We start from the raw sequence: 14,499 nt of genomic DNA, 5'->3' as shown, positions 1-14,499 counted from the left end.
GTGCAGAGAATTTTTTTCCCTTGCTTTCCCTGCAAAGAATTACTAAGTAAAGTACACTGCAACAAATCGCTTCATTTTGCAGCTTTTGTGAAATTTTTGTTTTGTTTGTTTTTCCTTTGATGTGTTGAGAGCTGGCAAAGAAGATGACCTGACAGGCAGAATTAGACTGAAATCTTTGGGGCGATTGTTAGGTGTTTGGATCCTCAAGCCTGATGCCTAGAGGAAGTGTTGGCAAGGGTAGAACTATAAATCTTAAAATTGTTACTCAGTTAAGATGCATTCATGACTCTTCTCCATTAAGATTTGGAGTTAAGTGTTTGTAACTAGTTACAGCCATGTAACAGGTATACCTCATACTAGAAACTCCTTTGTCATTTTTCCAGTTACTCTGCTAGATGGGTTTTAATATAATAGGAAGAATATGATGTCAGCTCTTTCATACTTTGGACTAGAATGATTTTGTTCTCTTGTCAACTTGAAGAGACTAGCTGAATCCCTTTCTAGTGGCTGGCCTTAGTATTTGATTGTAGATTTTGTGTTCATTTCTACTTGGGGTAGTAATCCTATTAGGATACATATTGCCAATTGTATGTGAAGGTGTAGCTATTTGGAGCATAAAATTAGATACACTTCCTTCCTTTGGCTCACAATCTAAATTTAGTAGGCGAGAATCTCCTTTGGTAGATGTCATTAAAAATAGAAGATACCCATCTGTCTGGAATGGTTTAGATACAATTCTGCCTACAGGCTTGGAGATGAATTATATAATGCAGACTTTCTTTTAGCCCTAGGATTCTTAGAAAAATAATGTTTTCTTTGATACAGAGGCCAAGAGTGTACAGTTTCCAGCGTTGACTTTAAATTATCCTGTAATTCTGTGGAAATCAAGAAGAGCTAAGAGAATTGAATTTTGAGGAGAACTTTAGAAGATAAGATGAAACAATACACTTGATTAAGAGAATTGGCTTTGAAGTAAAAATGTAGTTCCAATCCTATATTTACAATTTACTAGCTGTGTGAGAAAGTTCCTTAACCTCTTGGAGATTATAACCTCATTTATAATGTTGGGATAGGAAGCCGACTTCATAGGGCTGCAGAGGAGGAAATTAAGTGAGTTAACATGTATTTTTGCAAAACACTTTCTTCAGTGCCTGCATGCAGAAGGCATTGCTTGGTGGGAGTTATTGTTTATGGTAATATTACTTTTGGTTCCTTTTATTGAAAATTATGCCACATTGATGTTAAAAAAAAAAGTTTAATTTAGAGCTCAGGATTTAATATGGGGGCAGAGGTGAACAGGGAATTCCTAGGGGTATTTGGAGTCATGGAAATTGTTGAGAAGAGTACTGAAAAACCATCCCCAAAGGAGTACTTGTATTTAGGGGATGCAGAAGAAACAGAGAAATAGAGAAAGCCATCAATAAGGTGAAAAGAGAACCAAGAGAATAATGTCAGGGAATTCAAGAGGTAGGTTGCTCACCAGGTCAAATATTTTCTTCAGAAGTTCATTCAAAAATATTTTAAAACACCCTGTGATGTGAGGTAGTGGAAGGACCCTGAGGAGACCGCTGAACTGGGCAGGTAGGATCTTTGAGAGAATAGAAAAATGTCCGTAGACTCAGATTTTCTTGGGTAGAGAAGTAAATGTATAAAAGTAGTAAAAGTAAAAAAGTGGAAGTGGAGGCCATGAGTATAAGATGGATCCTTATGAAAATTTGGTTGTACAGAGAAGGAGAGAGAGAACTTAAGGGGCAGGAGAAAGGGTTTGGGTTTGTTTGTTTTGTTTAGGAAAGAAAAAAATGAGCATGTTTGGAGTCTGAGGGAGAAATTAAACATACTGTCCAGAGAATAACTGCCGGGCAGATCGTGGCGTGAGACAAATGGGAATGGGATCCAGTGCACGGGTGGAGGCTGAGAGGAGCAGCTGTTCTTTGGTAGAAAAGGCGGAAAGGAGGATGACACGTAAGTTTGAGGCAGGAGGGCCTCTATTTAAGTGGGGAAATGGACAGTGAACTTATTGAGATAATAACAGACCAGTGGCCCTCAACTGAGGACGATTTTGCCTCCCAGGGGACATTTGGCCATGTCTGGCGACATTTTTGATTGTCCTAAGTTGGGGAATGTGCTACTGGCATCTAGTGTACAGGGGAGAGGCATGCTGTTGGCCTGCTGCAGCATACAGGACAACCTCCCGCATCAAAGAATGATCTGGGCCCAAATGCTAAGAGTGTTGCAGTTGAGAACCTTGCCCTAGATCACAACATTTCTGCAACATGATCTTCAACAAAAGGCAAAAAGTTTGAATAACAGCTTGATATATCACCTCTTAGAAAGTCACAGGACGTATTGAAGTCTGAAAAATCCTCAGGAGAAAATCTAAACTGTTTGACTGACTGACTCCCCCCAACCCCTATTATAACAACTCTTAACCTTCTGAGAAATACGTTTAGGAAAAGACTGTACTTTAATTTATTGGCTGGCTGGTACTGTGTATTCATCTTAGCTCAGAATCTATTGATAATGATAGCTGCTATTATTACTATCCCTCCCCCTTTCAGATGTGAAATCCTGGGCCACTTCTGACAAATGTGTTACAAGTTACAATTTTAAGGTAAATGTAGGCAATGTGAACAATCAACACAAAAAAATAAGAGCTACTTCTCATAGGTCTGTAGAATACACTGATAATTGTGCTTTTAACATCTTACATTAGAGTGTGGTGGTTCCCCAAAGATTTAGACATAGAATTACTACACGATCTAGTAATTCCACTTCTGTGTATATACATACCCAAAGGATGAAAGCAGGGACTTGAACAGATACGTGTACACCGGTGTTCATAGCCACATTATTCACAATAGCCAAAAGGTGGCAACAACCCAAGTGTCCATCCACGGATGAATGGATAAACAAAATGTGGTATATACGTATAATGGAGTATTATTCAACTGTCATAGGGATGAAATTCTGACACATGCTACAACATGGATGAACCTTGAAGACATTATGCTAAGTGAAATAAGCCAGACTCAAAAGGACATTATGCTAAGTGAAAAAAGATTGTGTGATTCCACTTATCTGAGGTCCTTAGATTAGTCAGATTCATAGAGACAGAATGTAGAATGGTGGTTGCCAGGGGTTCGGGGAGGAGGGATAGAGAGTTGTTCAGTGGGTACAGAGTTTCAGATCTGAAGATGAAAAAGTTCTGGACGTGAATGGTGGTGATGGTTGCACAACAGTGTGGATGTACTTCATGCCACTGAATTGTATACTTAAAAATGGTTAAAATGGTAAATTTTATGTTATGTATGGACACAGTAAACAAAACAAAACAAAACAAATCTCACATTAGAATATTTAGCAGTCAAGGGCTTTGCTGATGGTTTTTATAGAGCTTTAAAAAGGTCAGCAGAGACTGGTTTTAAACTACAGATACTGTTCCAATGAGACAGTTACACTAAACAAAACATACATTCATTTGTTGTACCAGTGATTAATATAAATTTAACACCACTTACTAACAGGCATGTAATTTTCCCGTGTTCATTATTTACTCAATCTGTTTTTAAAAATTGTCTAAAAATGTTTGCATCAAAAGTAATATTGGAGACATTTATCTAGGGTAATGGTTTTTCTTAATCTGTGATTTTCCAATAGAGAAGAAATGGGAAAAAGGAGTGAGAGTTTTGAAATTGTAAATGTACTTACTGATTAAGGGATAAGAACACATGCACACAGACCCAGGAATTATCTTACTTCAGCTAAAACAACAAGAAAACCTCAGATCTCCACTTCTAGTCTCTGTAATTGCTTTTGGCATAATAGCTATTACCTCAGACAGACTGAAAGTTTAATAACTAGATTGGAAGTTTCCTTTGCAGTAACAAATAGGAAAAACACCACCAAAGAAGTTCTCTCCCACATCTACCTCCTCCATTTCTATTTAAAAAATTTTTTTTTTAATTGAAGTGAAGTTGATTTACAATGTTGTGTTAGTTTCTAGTGTACAACAACAAATGATTCAGTTATACATATATATAATGGTTTGCATCTGCTAATCCCAAACTCCCAATCCATCTCTCCCCCACCCTTTCCATTTCTTAATTTACAAGCAGTATGACTGTATCTCACTGCCATGCCTCATCTTTGTCAATTATAATGTTATGGGTTATTGGCCTGCCAAATTTTTTCTGGTGTATAACATTGAACAGTGCCAAATGAGTTTAAAACAATCTTGTCATTCGAAAGAGTTTATATCTTGAAGGCTTATGTTTGACTTTGTACACTAGTATAATCATTTCGCGGTAAATAAATGTTACGCTGCTTTAGTAAGTCTCTTTTAATCCAGGTTTAACATCCAGTAAGAGATCATTTTTATTGTTATATTTTCAGTTATGTTCTGAATATGTTTATATTCTTAAATGTTGGTATTGAAATATTGAAATTTCTATTGCTTGTTGACTGTTATTTAATTCTTGAAGGTTCATGAAGCATCTGTAATCTCTTCTTTGAAATGCAGATATATTTTAAGCCACATATCCTTCTGAAATATCCAGCATATTTTTTGCCAATAAGTAAAGGATATTCCTTGGAAGCACCAAACTTCACATAGGAGTTAGAGAGACTAACAATACACATACAGTTCATACAATTCTTTCTCTTCTTCCTGCCTCCTTAAATCACAAGACTCTAAGGAAGAACATTCTGATTTTTAATTTGAATTTTATATGTATCTAAATATATTTACATATTTAAGTATTGATGTATTGAAAGTTATTAGAATAAAGAAAATAAAAATTTTAATTCTACGCATTTTTGAAAGGCTAAACTTAGTGACAGGTCATTTAAAAAAAAAAGGAAAAAGGCACGGCATTGTTCCAGGAAAGGGTCTTGGTTGGGAATTACAGGTCCTAATTCCAGCCAACTTAAACAGCAAAGGAATTTATTGGAAGATTGTCAAGTACCTCATAGCACTGATGGAAAGACTGGAGAATCTGGTTCAAAAAACAGGCAGGAACAAGGGAATCAAAAGGCCTGGAATTACTGCCAAAGTCATACCACCTGAAGACCTTGGTTAGAGATGTGTGGTTAAGGATACTGTTAACGGTATGAGTGTGTTCCCCTAAAATATGTACGTTCAAATCCTAACCCCCAGAGTAGATGGGGCCTTTGGGAGGTGTTTAAATCATGAGAGTGGAACCTCACGGGTTAGTGCCTTATAAAAGAGGCAACAGAGAGATCCCTCAGCCCCTTTGCACTGTGTGATGATATCACGAGAAGTGTGCACCCTGGAAGAGAGTCTTCACCCAACCACGCTAGCGACCTGGTTTCAGACTTCAAGCCTACAGAGCTGTGAGAAATAAATTTCTGTTGTTTATAAGCCATCCAGTCTGTGATTATTTTTAATAGCAGCCCAAATGCACTAAGACAGACACTGTTGTTGCCCCTTCTGGCACGCGGGCTCTAGTTCCCTGACCAGGGATCTAATCCCGCCCCCCTGCACTGGGAGCATGAAGTGTTACCCACTGGACCACCAGAGAAGTCCCTGAACTTACCATTTCTTGAGTCACTGGCTCTATCTCAAGGAGCTTTAAAAAGATTACTCTGGCTCCTACATCAAGAATGGAGTAAGGGGGCTTCCCTGGTGGCGCAGCAGTTGAGAATCTGCCTGCCAATGCAGGGGACATGGGTTCGAGCCCTGGTCTGGGAAGATCCCACATGCCGCGGAGCAACTAGGCCCGTGAGCCACAATTACTGAGCCTGCGCGTCTGGAGCCTGTGCTCTGCAACAAGAGAGCCCACGATAGTAAGAGGCCCGCGCACCGCGATGAAGAGGGACCCCCACTTGCCGCAACTAGAGAAAGCCCTCGCACAGAAACGAAGACCCAACACAGCCATAAATAAATAAAATTTAAAAAAAAAAAGAATGGAGTAAGGGGTTTAGTAGTAGAAGTGGGGAGAACCAGTCATGAGACTCCAGTATAAATGATGTTGACTTAGATTAGGATAGTGACAGGAGAACGGATAAGAAATGGACAGATTCATGAAATAACCCACTAGGTTGCTACTGAAATTCTTTTTTGGGGAAAAATTCTTTTTCATCATCTTCTTTCTCCTTCTTCTCTTTCCCTTCCTTCCCTCCTCTTTTCCTATTTCTCTTCCTTCTTTTTATTTCTCAGACTCCAGACCTATCTAGAGGCCTTGATGCAATCTTATCTTGCACAGGGCAGTGTAACTAATCTAGCAGATATTTCATAACATCCTGAATTCATTAAGAAAAATTGTCTAAGCTTCTCTACGTACAGTGTGGTGCTAAAGGGGGTTGCTAGTTTTAGTCATTCTAGAAGTGAGTTCAAGTCTAGACACTCAGAAATGATTCCTTTCTTCCAGGGCACTACATGATTGCTAAATAGACTGACCAACCTTTTTCTAGGTGTGGTTAATTGACACCACATAATCTCACTTTCATCTAAACTTTTTTCTCCAGGACTCATTAGTCCCTTTTTTTGTCTTTTATTGTATACTGGTTATTTGAAATAGGCCAAATGCATATCCATTATTAAAAAATGTAATGAGAAAGAAAACAGTATCTTTTTTTTAATCCTCTTAAAACAGTGATTTTTAAATGGAACTAATCATCAGAAATGACTCAAATAGTTAAAAAAAAAAAAAGAATCCCAGCACTCTTTTTTTTTTTTTTTTTAGAAATTTCATGTAATGTCTGAAACATTTATATTAACATATTTCCATACAAATAACCCAATGAAAGTTTAGTATTAGTTGTTTTGTTTGTTTTTTTATACTGCAGGTTCTTATTAGGCATCAGTTTTATACACATCAGTGTATACATGTCAATCCCAATCGCCCAATTCAGCACACCACCATCCCCACCCCACCGCAGTTTTCCCCCCTTGGTGTCCATATGTCCATTCTCTACATCTGTGTCTCAACTTCTGCCCTGCAAACTGGCTCATCTGTACCATTTTTCTAGGTTCCGCATACATGCATTAATATACGATATTTGTTTTTCTCTTTCTGACTTACTTCACTCTGTATGACAGCCTCTAGATCCATCCACGTCTCAACAAATGACTCAATTTCATTCCTTTTTATGGCTGAGTAATATTCCATTGTATATATGTACCACAACTTCTTTATCCATTCGTCTGTCGATGGGCATTTAGGTTGCTTCCATGACCTGGCTATTGTAAATAGTGCTGCAATGAACATTCGGGTGCATGTGTCTTTTTGAATTACGGTTTTCTCTGGGTATATGCCCAGTAGTGGGATTGCTGGGTCATATGGTAATTCTATTTTTAGTTTTTTAAGGAACCTCCATATTGTTCTCCATAGTGGCTGTATCAATTTACATTCCCACCAACAGTGCAAGAGGGTTCCCTTTTCACCACACCCTCTCCAGCATTTGTTGTTTGTAGATTTTCTGATGATGCCCATTCTAACAGGAGTGAGGTGATACCTCATTGTAGTTTTGATTTGCATTTCTCTAATAATTAGTGATGTTGAGCATCTTTTCATGTGCTTCGTGGCCATCTGTATGTCTTCTTTGGAGAAATGTCTATTTAGGTCTTCTGCCCATTTTTGGATTGGGGTGTTTGTTTCTTTGATATTGAGCTGAATGAGCTGTTTATATATTTTGGAGATTAATCCTTTGTCCGTTGATTCATTTGCAAATATTTTCTCCCATTCTGAGGGTTGTCTTTTCGTCTTGTTTATGGTTTCCTTTGCTGTGCAAAAGCTTTGAAGTTTCATTAGGTCCCACTTGTTTATTTTTGTTTTTATTTCCATTACTCTAGGAGGTGGATCAAAAAAGATCTTGCTGTGATTTATGTCAAAGAGTGTTCTTCCTATGTTTTCCTCTAAGAGTTTTATAGTGTCCAGTCTTATATTTAGGTCTCTAATCCATTTTGAGTTTATTTTTGTGTATGGTGTTAGGGAGTATTCTAATTTCATTCTTTTACATGTAGCTGTCCAGTTTTCCCAGCACCACTTATTGAAGAGACTGTCTTTTCTCCATTGTATATCTTTGCCTCCTTTGTCATAGATTAGTTGACCATAGGTGCGTGGGTTAATGTCTGGGCTTTCTATCTTGTTCCATTGATCTGTGTTTCTGTTTTTGTGCCAGTACCATATTGTCTTGATTACTGTAGCTTTGTAGTATAGTCTGAAGTCAGGGAGTCTGATTCCTCCAGCTCCATTTTTTTGCCTCAAGACTGCTTTGCCTATTCGGGGTCTGTTGTGTCTCCATACAAATTTTAAGATGATTTGTTCTAGCTCCGTAAAAAATGCCATTGGTAATTTGATAGGGATTGCATTGAATCTGTAGATTGCTTTGGGTAGTATACTCATTTTCACAATGTTGATTCTTCCAATCCAAGAACATGGTATATCTCTCCATCTGTTGGTATCATCTTTAATTTCTTTCATCAGTGTCTTATAGTTTTCTGCATACAGGTCTTTTGTCTCCCTAGGTAGGTTTATTCCTAGGTATTTTATTCTTTTTGTTGCAATGGTAAATGGGAGTGTTTCCATAATTTCTCTTTCAGATTTTTCATCATTAGTGTATAGGAATGCAAGAGATTTCTGTGCATTAATTTTGTATCCTGCAACTTTACCATATTCATTAATTAGCTCTAGCAGTTTTCTGGTGGCAGTTTTAGGATTCTCTATGTATAGTATCATGTCATCCGCAAACAGTGACAGTTTTACTTCTTCTTTTCCAATTTGTATTCCTTTTATTTCTTTTTCTTCTCTGATTGCCGTGGCTAGGACTTCCAAAACTATGTTGAATAATAGTGGTGAGAGTGGACATCCTTGTCTCGTTCCTGATCTTAGAGGAAATTCTTTCAGTTTTTCACCATTGAGAATGATGTTTGCTGTGGGTTTGTCATATATGGCCTTTATTATGTTGAGGTAGGTTCCCTGTATGCCCACTTTCTGGAGAGTTTTTATCAGAAATGGGTGTTGAATTTTGTCAAAAGCTTTTTCTGCATCTATTGAGATGATCATATGGTTTTTATTCTTCAATTTGTTAATATGGTGTATCACATTGATTGATTTGCGTATATTGAAGAATCCTTGCATCCCTGGAATAAATCCCACTTGATCGTGGTGTATGATCCTTTTAATGTGTTGTTGGATTCTGTTTGCTAGTATTTTGTTGAGGATTTTTGCATCTATATTCATCAGTGATATTGGTCTGTAATTTTCTTTTTTTGTAGTGTCTTTGTCTGGTTTTGGTATCAGGGTGATGGTGGCCTCATAGAATGAGTTTGGGAGTGTTCCTTCCTCTGCAATTTTTTGGAAGAGTTTGAGAAGGATGGGTGTTAGCTCTTCTCTAAATGTTTGATAGAATTCACCTGTGAAGCCATCTGGTCCTGGACTTTTGTTTGTTGGAAGATTTTTAATCACAGTTTCAATTTCATTACTTGTGATTGGTCTGTTCATATTTTCTATTTCTTCCTGGTTCAGTCTTGGAAGGTTATACCTTTCTAAGAATTTGTCCATTTCTTCCAGGTTGTCCATTTTATTGGCATAAAGTTGCTTGTAGTAGTCTCTTAGGATGCTTTGTATTTCTGCAGTGTCTGTTGTAACTTCTCCTTTTTCATTTCTGATTTTATTGATTTGAGTCCTCTCCCTCTTTTTCTTGATGAGTCTGGCTAATGGCTTATCAATTTTGTTTATCTTCTCAAAGAACCAACTTTTAGTTTTATTGATCTTTGCTATTGTTTTCTTTGTTTCTATTTCATTTATTTCTGCTCTGATCTTTATGATTTCTTTCCTTCTGCTAACTTTGGGTTTTGTTTGTTCTTCTTTCTCTAGTTTCTTTAAGTGTAAGGTTAGATTGTTTACTTGAGCTTTTTCTTGTTTCTTTAGGTAGGCTTGTATAGCTATAAACTTCCCTCTTAGAACTGCTTTTGCTGCATCCCATAGGTTTTGGGTCGTCGTGTTTTCATTGTCATTTGTCTCTAGGTATTTTTTGATTTCCTCTTTGATTTCTTCAGTGATCTCTTGGTTATTTAGTAACGTATTGTTTAGCCTCCATGTGTTTGTCCTTTTTACGTTTTTTTCCCCTGTAATTCATTTCTAATCTCATAGCGTTGTGGTCAGAAAAGATGCTTGATATGATTTCAATTTTCTTAAATTTACTGAGGCTTGATTTGTGACCCAAGATGTGATCTATCTTGGAGAATGTTCCGTGCGCACTTGAGAAGAACGTGTAATCTGCTGTTTTTGGATGGAATGTCCGATATATATCAATTAAATCTATCTGGTCTATTGTGTCATTTAAAGCTTCTGTTTCCTTATTTATTTTCATTTTGGATGATCTGTCCATTGGTGTAAGTGAGGTGTTAAAGTCCCCCACTATGATTGTGTTACTGTCGATTTCCTCTTTTATAGCTGTTAGCAGTTGCCTTATGTATTGAGGTGCTCCTATGTTGGGTGCATATATATTTATAATTGTTATATCTTCTTCTTGGATTGATCCCTGGATCATTATGTAGTGTCCTTCCTTGTCTCTTGTAACATTCTTTATTTTAAAGTCTATTTTATCTGATATGAGTACTGCTACTCCAGCTTTCTTTTGATTTCCATTTGCATGGAATATCTTTTTCCATCCCCTCACTTTCAGTCTGTATGTGTCCCTAGGTCTAAAGTGGGTCTCTTGTAGACAGCATATATATGGGTCTTGTTTTTGTATCCATTCAGCCAGTCTATGTCTTTTGGTTGGGGCATTTAATCCATTCACGTTTAAGGTAATAATCGATATGTATGTTCCTATGACCATTTTCTTAATTGTTTTGGGTTTGTTTTTGTAGGTCCTTTTCTTCTCTTGTGTTTCCCACTTAGAGAAGTTCCTTTAGCATTTGTTGTAGAGCTGGTTTGGTGGTGCTGAATTCTCTTAGCTTTTGCTTGTCTGTAAAGCTTTTGATTTCTCCATCAAATCTAAATGAGATCCTTGCTGGGTAGAGTAATCTTGGTTGTAGGTTCTTCCCTTTCATCACTTTAAGTATATCATGCCACTCCCTTCTGGCTTGCAGAGTTTCTGCTGAGAAATCAGCTGTTAACCTTATGGGAGTTCCCTTGTATGTTATTTGTCATTTTTCCCTTGCTGCTTTCAATAATTTTTCTTTGTCTTTAATTTTTGCCACTTTGATTACTATGTGTCTCGGCGTGTTTCTCCTTGGGTTTATCCTGTATGGGACTCTCTGCGCTTCCTGGACTTGGGTGGCTATTTCCTTTCCCATGTTAGGGAAGTTTTCGACTATAATCTCTTCAAATATTTTCTCTGGTCCTTTCTCTCTCTCTTCTCCTTCTGGGACCCCTATAATGCGAATGTTGTTGCGTTTAATGTTGTCCCAGAGGTCTCTTAGGCTGTCTTCATTTCTTTTCATTCTTTTTTCTTTAGTCTGTTCCGCAGCAGTGAATTCCATCATTCTGTCTTCCAGGTCACTTATCCGTTCTTCTGCCTCAGTTATTCTGCTATTGATTCCTTCTAGTGTAGTTTTCATTTCAGTTATTGTATTGGTCATCTCTGTTTGTTTGTTCTTTAATTCTTCTAGGTCTTTGTTAATCATTTCTTGCATCTTCTCAATCTTTGCCTCCATTCTTATTCCAAGGTCCTGGATCATCTTCACTATCATTATTCTGAATTCTTTTTCTGGAAGGTTGCCTATCTCCACTTCATTTAGTTGTTTTTCTGGGGTTTTTTCTTGTTCCTTCATCTGGTACACAGCCCTCTGCCTTTTCATCTTCTCTATCTTTCTCAATCCCAGCACTCTTGAATCATAATATCTGGAAGTAGGTCTCAGAAATCTTCATTTAAAAAAAAAAAAACAGGGACTTCCCTGGTGGTCCACTGGCTAAGACTCCGTGCTCCCAACGCAGGGGCCCCGGGTTCGATCCCTGGTCAGGGAACTAGAGCCCGCATGCCACAACTAAAGATCATGCATGCCACAATGAAGATCCCGCACATGGTAATGAAGATCCCGCGTGCCGCAACTAAGACCCGATGCAGCCAAATAAATAAATATTTTTTAAAAATTCCTGGATAATCAGCCAGGTTTAGGAACCATAGCTTTATGCTATTCAGACTAGTTTTACTCTTTACAGGGAGAGTTAATTAAATTCTTTCTTAATGGGAGGGATCCATTATAGATGACTATTTGGATTTCTCAGCTTGATTTTAAAATAAGGCATTTGTGTCATCCTTGAGACTGATTTCATAAGCTTAGAGATAGTTTTTTGGGGGGGCGTGGTAGAGGTGGATTACATTAATTTTTCTTTGATCCTGTGGCTTTTTTGTAATTACACAGTTTTTCTTTCATCTCCTTAAGTATAAGAAACTTGTTCTCTATATTACAAGAATATAGCCCTCTAAACTTCAGCTTCCAGCAAGTTTGTATAAAGCTAGATCACTGCTTCTCAAACTTAATGTGCCTGGACATCACCTGGAGAGCTTGTTAAAATGCAGATTCTGATTGAGTAGGTCTGAGATGGAGCCTGAGATTCTACATTTCTGATGAGCTCTGCTGTGATGCTGATGTTTTTGGTCTGCAGATCTCATTTGAGTAGTAAGAGGCTAGATGATAGTTGTGTTATCCTTTGATCGTTCATCTTTGTGTGAGTTACTCTGCTTTGGGGCTAGTTTGGGGACTGTTTAGTTCGACCAAAGGTTGAGTAGTACATTTTAAGAAGATTGGATTATGTAACCTTTTAATGCTTGTTCCCCATATTTTTGAAGGTTATAGTACTATATATAGCCTAAGGTTTTTAGTTTCAGGCTTTGGAACTAAGTAAGTGTCATAAATAGTATAATTTTTATTGAATCATTAAATGTGTAGCAGCAAAATTGGTTTATCTACTTGAGGTAGTCTGAACTACAAGTAGAGTTGTAACTGAATTAAGAATAAGAGAGAAAGTGATATAATGTTGAAAATTATTTTTAGATGTGCAGGATATACTTAAGGATTGGGGAATTTGTGTTTTGCAGAATTGAGAATGCTTTGGATAAGATATATGTTATGTTAGAGCAGTGGTTCTTAGCTAGGGGTGATTTTACCTCCCAGGGCACATTTGGTAATATCTGCAGGTGTTTTTTTTTTTTTTTTTAATAAGGGATTTTTTTAAAAAAAATTTTATTTATTTATTTATTTATGGCTGTGTTGGGTCTTCGTTTCTGTGCGAGGGCTTTCTCTAGTTGCGGCAAGTGGGGGCCACTCTTAATCGTGGTGCGCGGGCTTCTCATTATCGTGGCCTCTCTTGTTGCGGAGCACAGGCTCCAGACGCGCAGGCTCAGTAATTGTGGCTCATGGGCCTAGTTGCTCTGCAGCATGTGGGATCTTCCCAGACCAGGGCTCGAACCCGTGTGCCCTGCATTGGCAGGCAGACTCTCAACCACTGCGCCACCAGGGAAGCCCTGCAGGTGTTTTTAATTGTCACGACAAGTAGGGTGGTAGTGGTGCTACTTGTATCCAGTGGGTAGAGGCCAGGGATGCAGCTAAACACTCTATAGTGCACCAGACAGCCACACACAACAAAGAATTATTTGGCCCCAAATGTTAGTAGTGGCAAGGTTGAGAAACCTATGTTAGAGAACCTTCACAAGTACTTGATTAATGTTTAAATTAAAAATAATACAGAAAATACAAATAGAAAATAATTATCCATATTCGCACCAAATTTAACCAATGTTAACATATTTGTTGTCATATTTGATTTTAGGCTTTTGATTTAAGACATATCACTCCATTATGTTTGGGGAAGTAATGCACAGTTACTGTTTTGAGGTTAACACAATGTAGAAAATTCAAGGATGAAAGTAATGAAGCTATCCCAGATCTCACCATGCAGAAATCATTAACACTAGATGAACATTATCCCCGTTATCTTTCCATGCATATATACAGAAGAATAGAGAAATGCTTTTATAAAGTTAAGACCATACTGTATATGAACTAAATTTTTTTCCTATGAAAAATTTTAAACTTAGAGAAAATCAAGTAGAATAATTAACCCCCAATGTACTTACCACTAAGCATCAGCAGTCATGAATTCATAGCCAGTCTTATTTCATCCAAATCCACACCCCCTCCCCTGACCCTGAGTATTCTGAAGCAAATCCCAGACGTCACATCATTTCATCTGTAAATGTTTCAGTACCTGTCTCTAAAACATGAGAACTCTTTTTGAGCCATTATCACACACAATTTCCTTGATTCATTTTCTCTCCTTCTCCTTCTTTCTCCCTCTCTTGAATTATGTTTTCTTCCGAGTTGGATTTTTTGTTTCTAATGAGATTGCATGTAACAGAAGAGCATTAATTCTGCAAAGAAAGGGAAGTGGATGCTGCGTAGGCCAAAACAAAAGCTATCTGTCACAAATGCTTTTTGCAAATTTTGTTTTTTCTTTGAAGAATGTCTTAAACTGTTTGGCAGTGCCATATAAAATAATGAAGTATTTTATTTCTCTTTTTTACTGT

The 14,499-nt window shown here is 37.5% G+C and overlaps 1 protein-coding gene across 2 annotated transcripts in view; it reads left to right on the top strand.

The window, feature by feature from the left end:
* The window catches only part of SCAI (suppressor of cancer cell invasion), a 130,801-nt gene that overhangs the window by 30,014 nt on the left and 86,288 nt on the right, over nucleotides 1–14,499 (top strand). The gene's annotated exons all lie outside the window — the stretch shown is intronic.

Source organism: Balaenoptera ricei, chromosome 6 (genome assembly GCF_028023285.1).
Source record: "Balaenoptera ricei isolate mBalRic1 chromosome 6, mBalRic1.hap2, whole genome shotgun sequence".
Lineage (NCBI taxonomy): Eukaryota > Metazoa > Chordata > Mammalia > Artiodactyla > Balaenopteridae > Balaenoptera > Balaenoptera ricei.
Note: the sequence above shows the minus strand (reverse complement) of the source record. Positions and strands in the feature narration are given on the sequence as shown.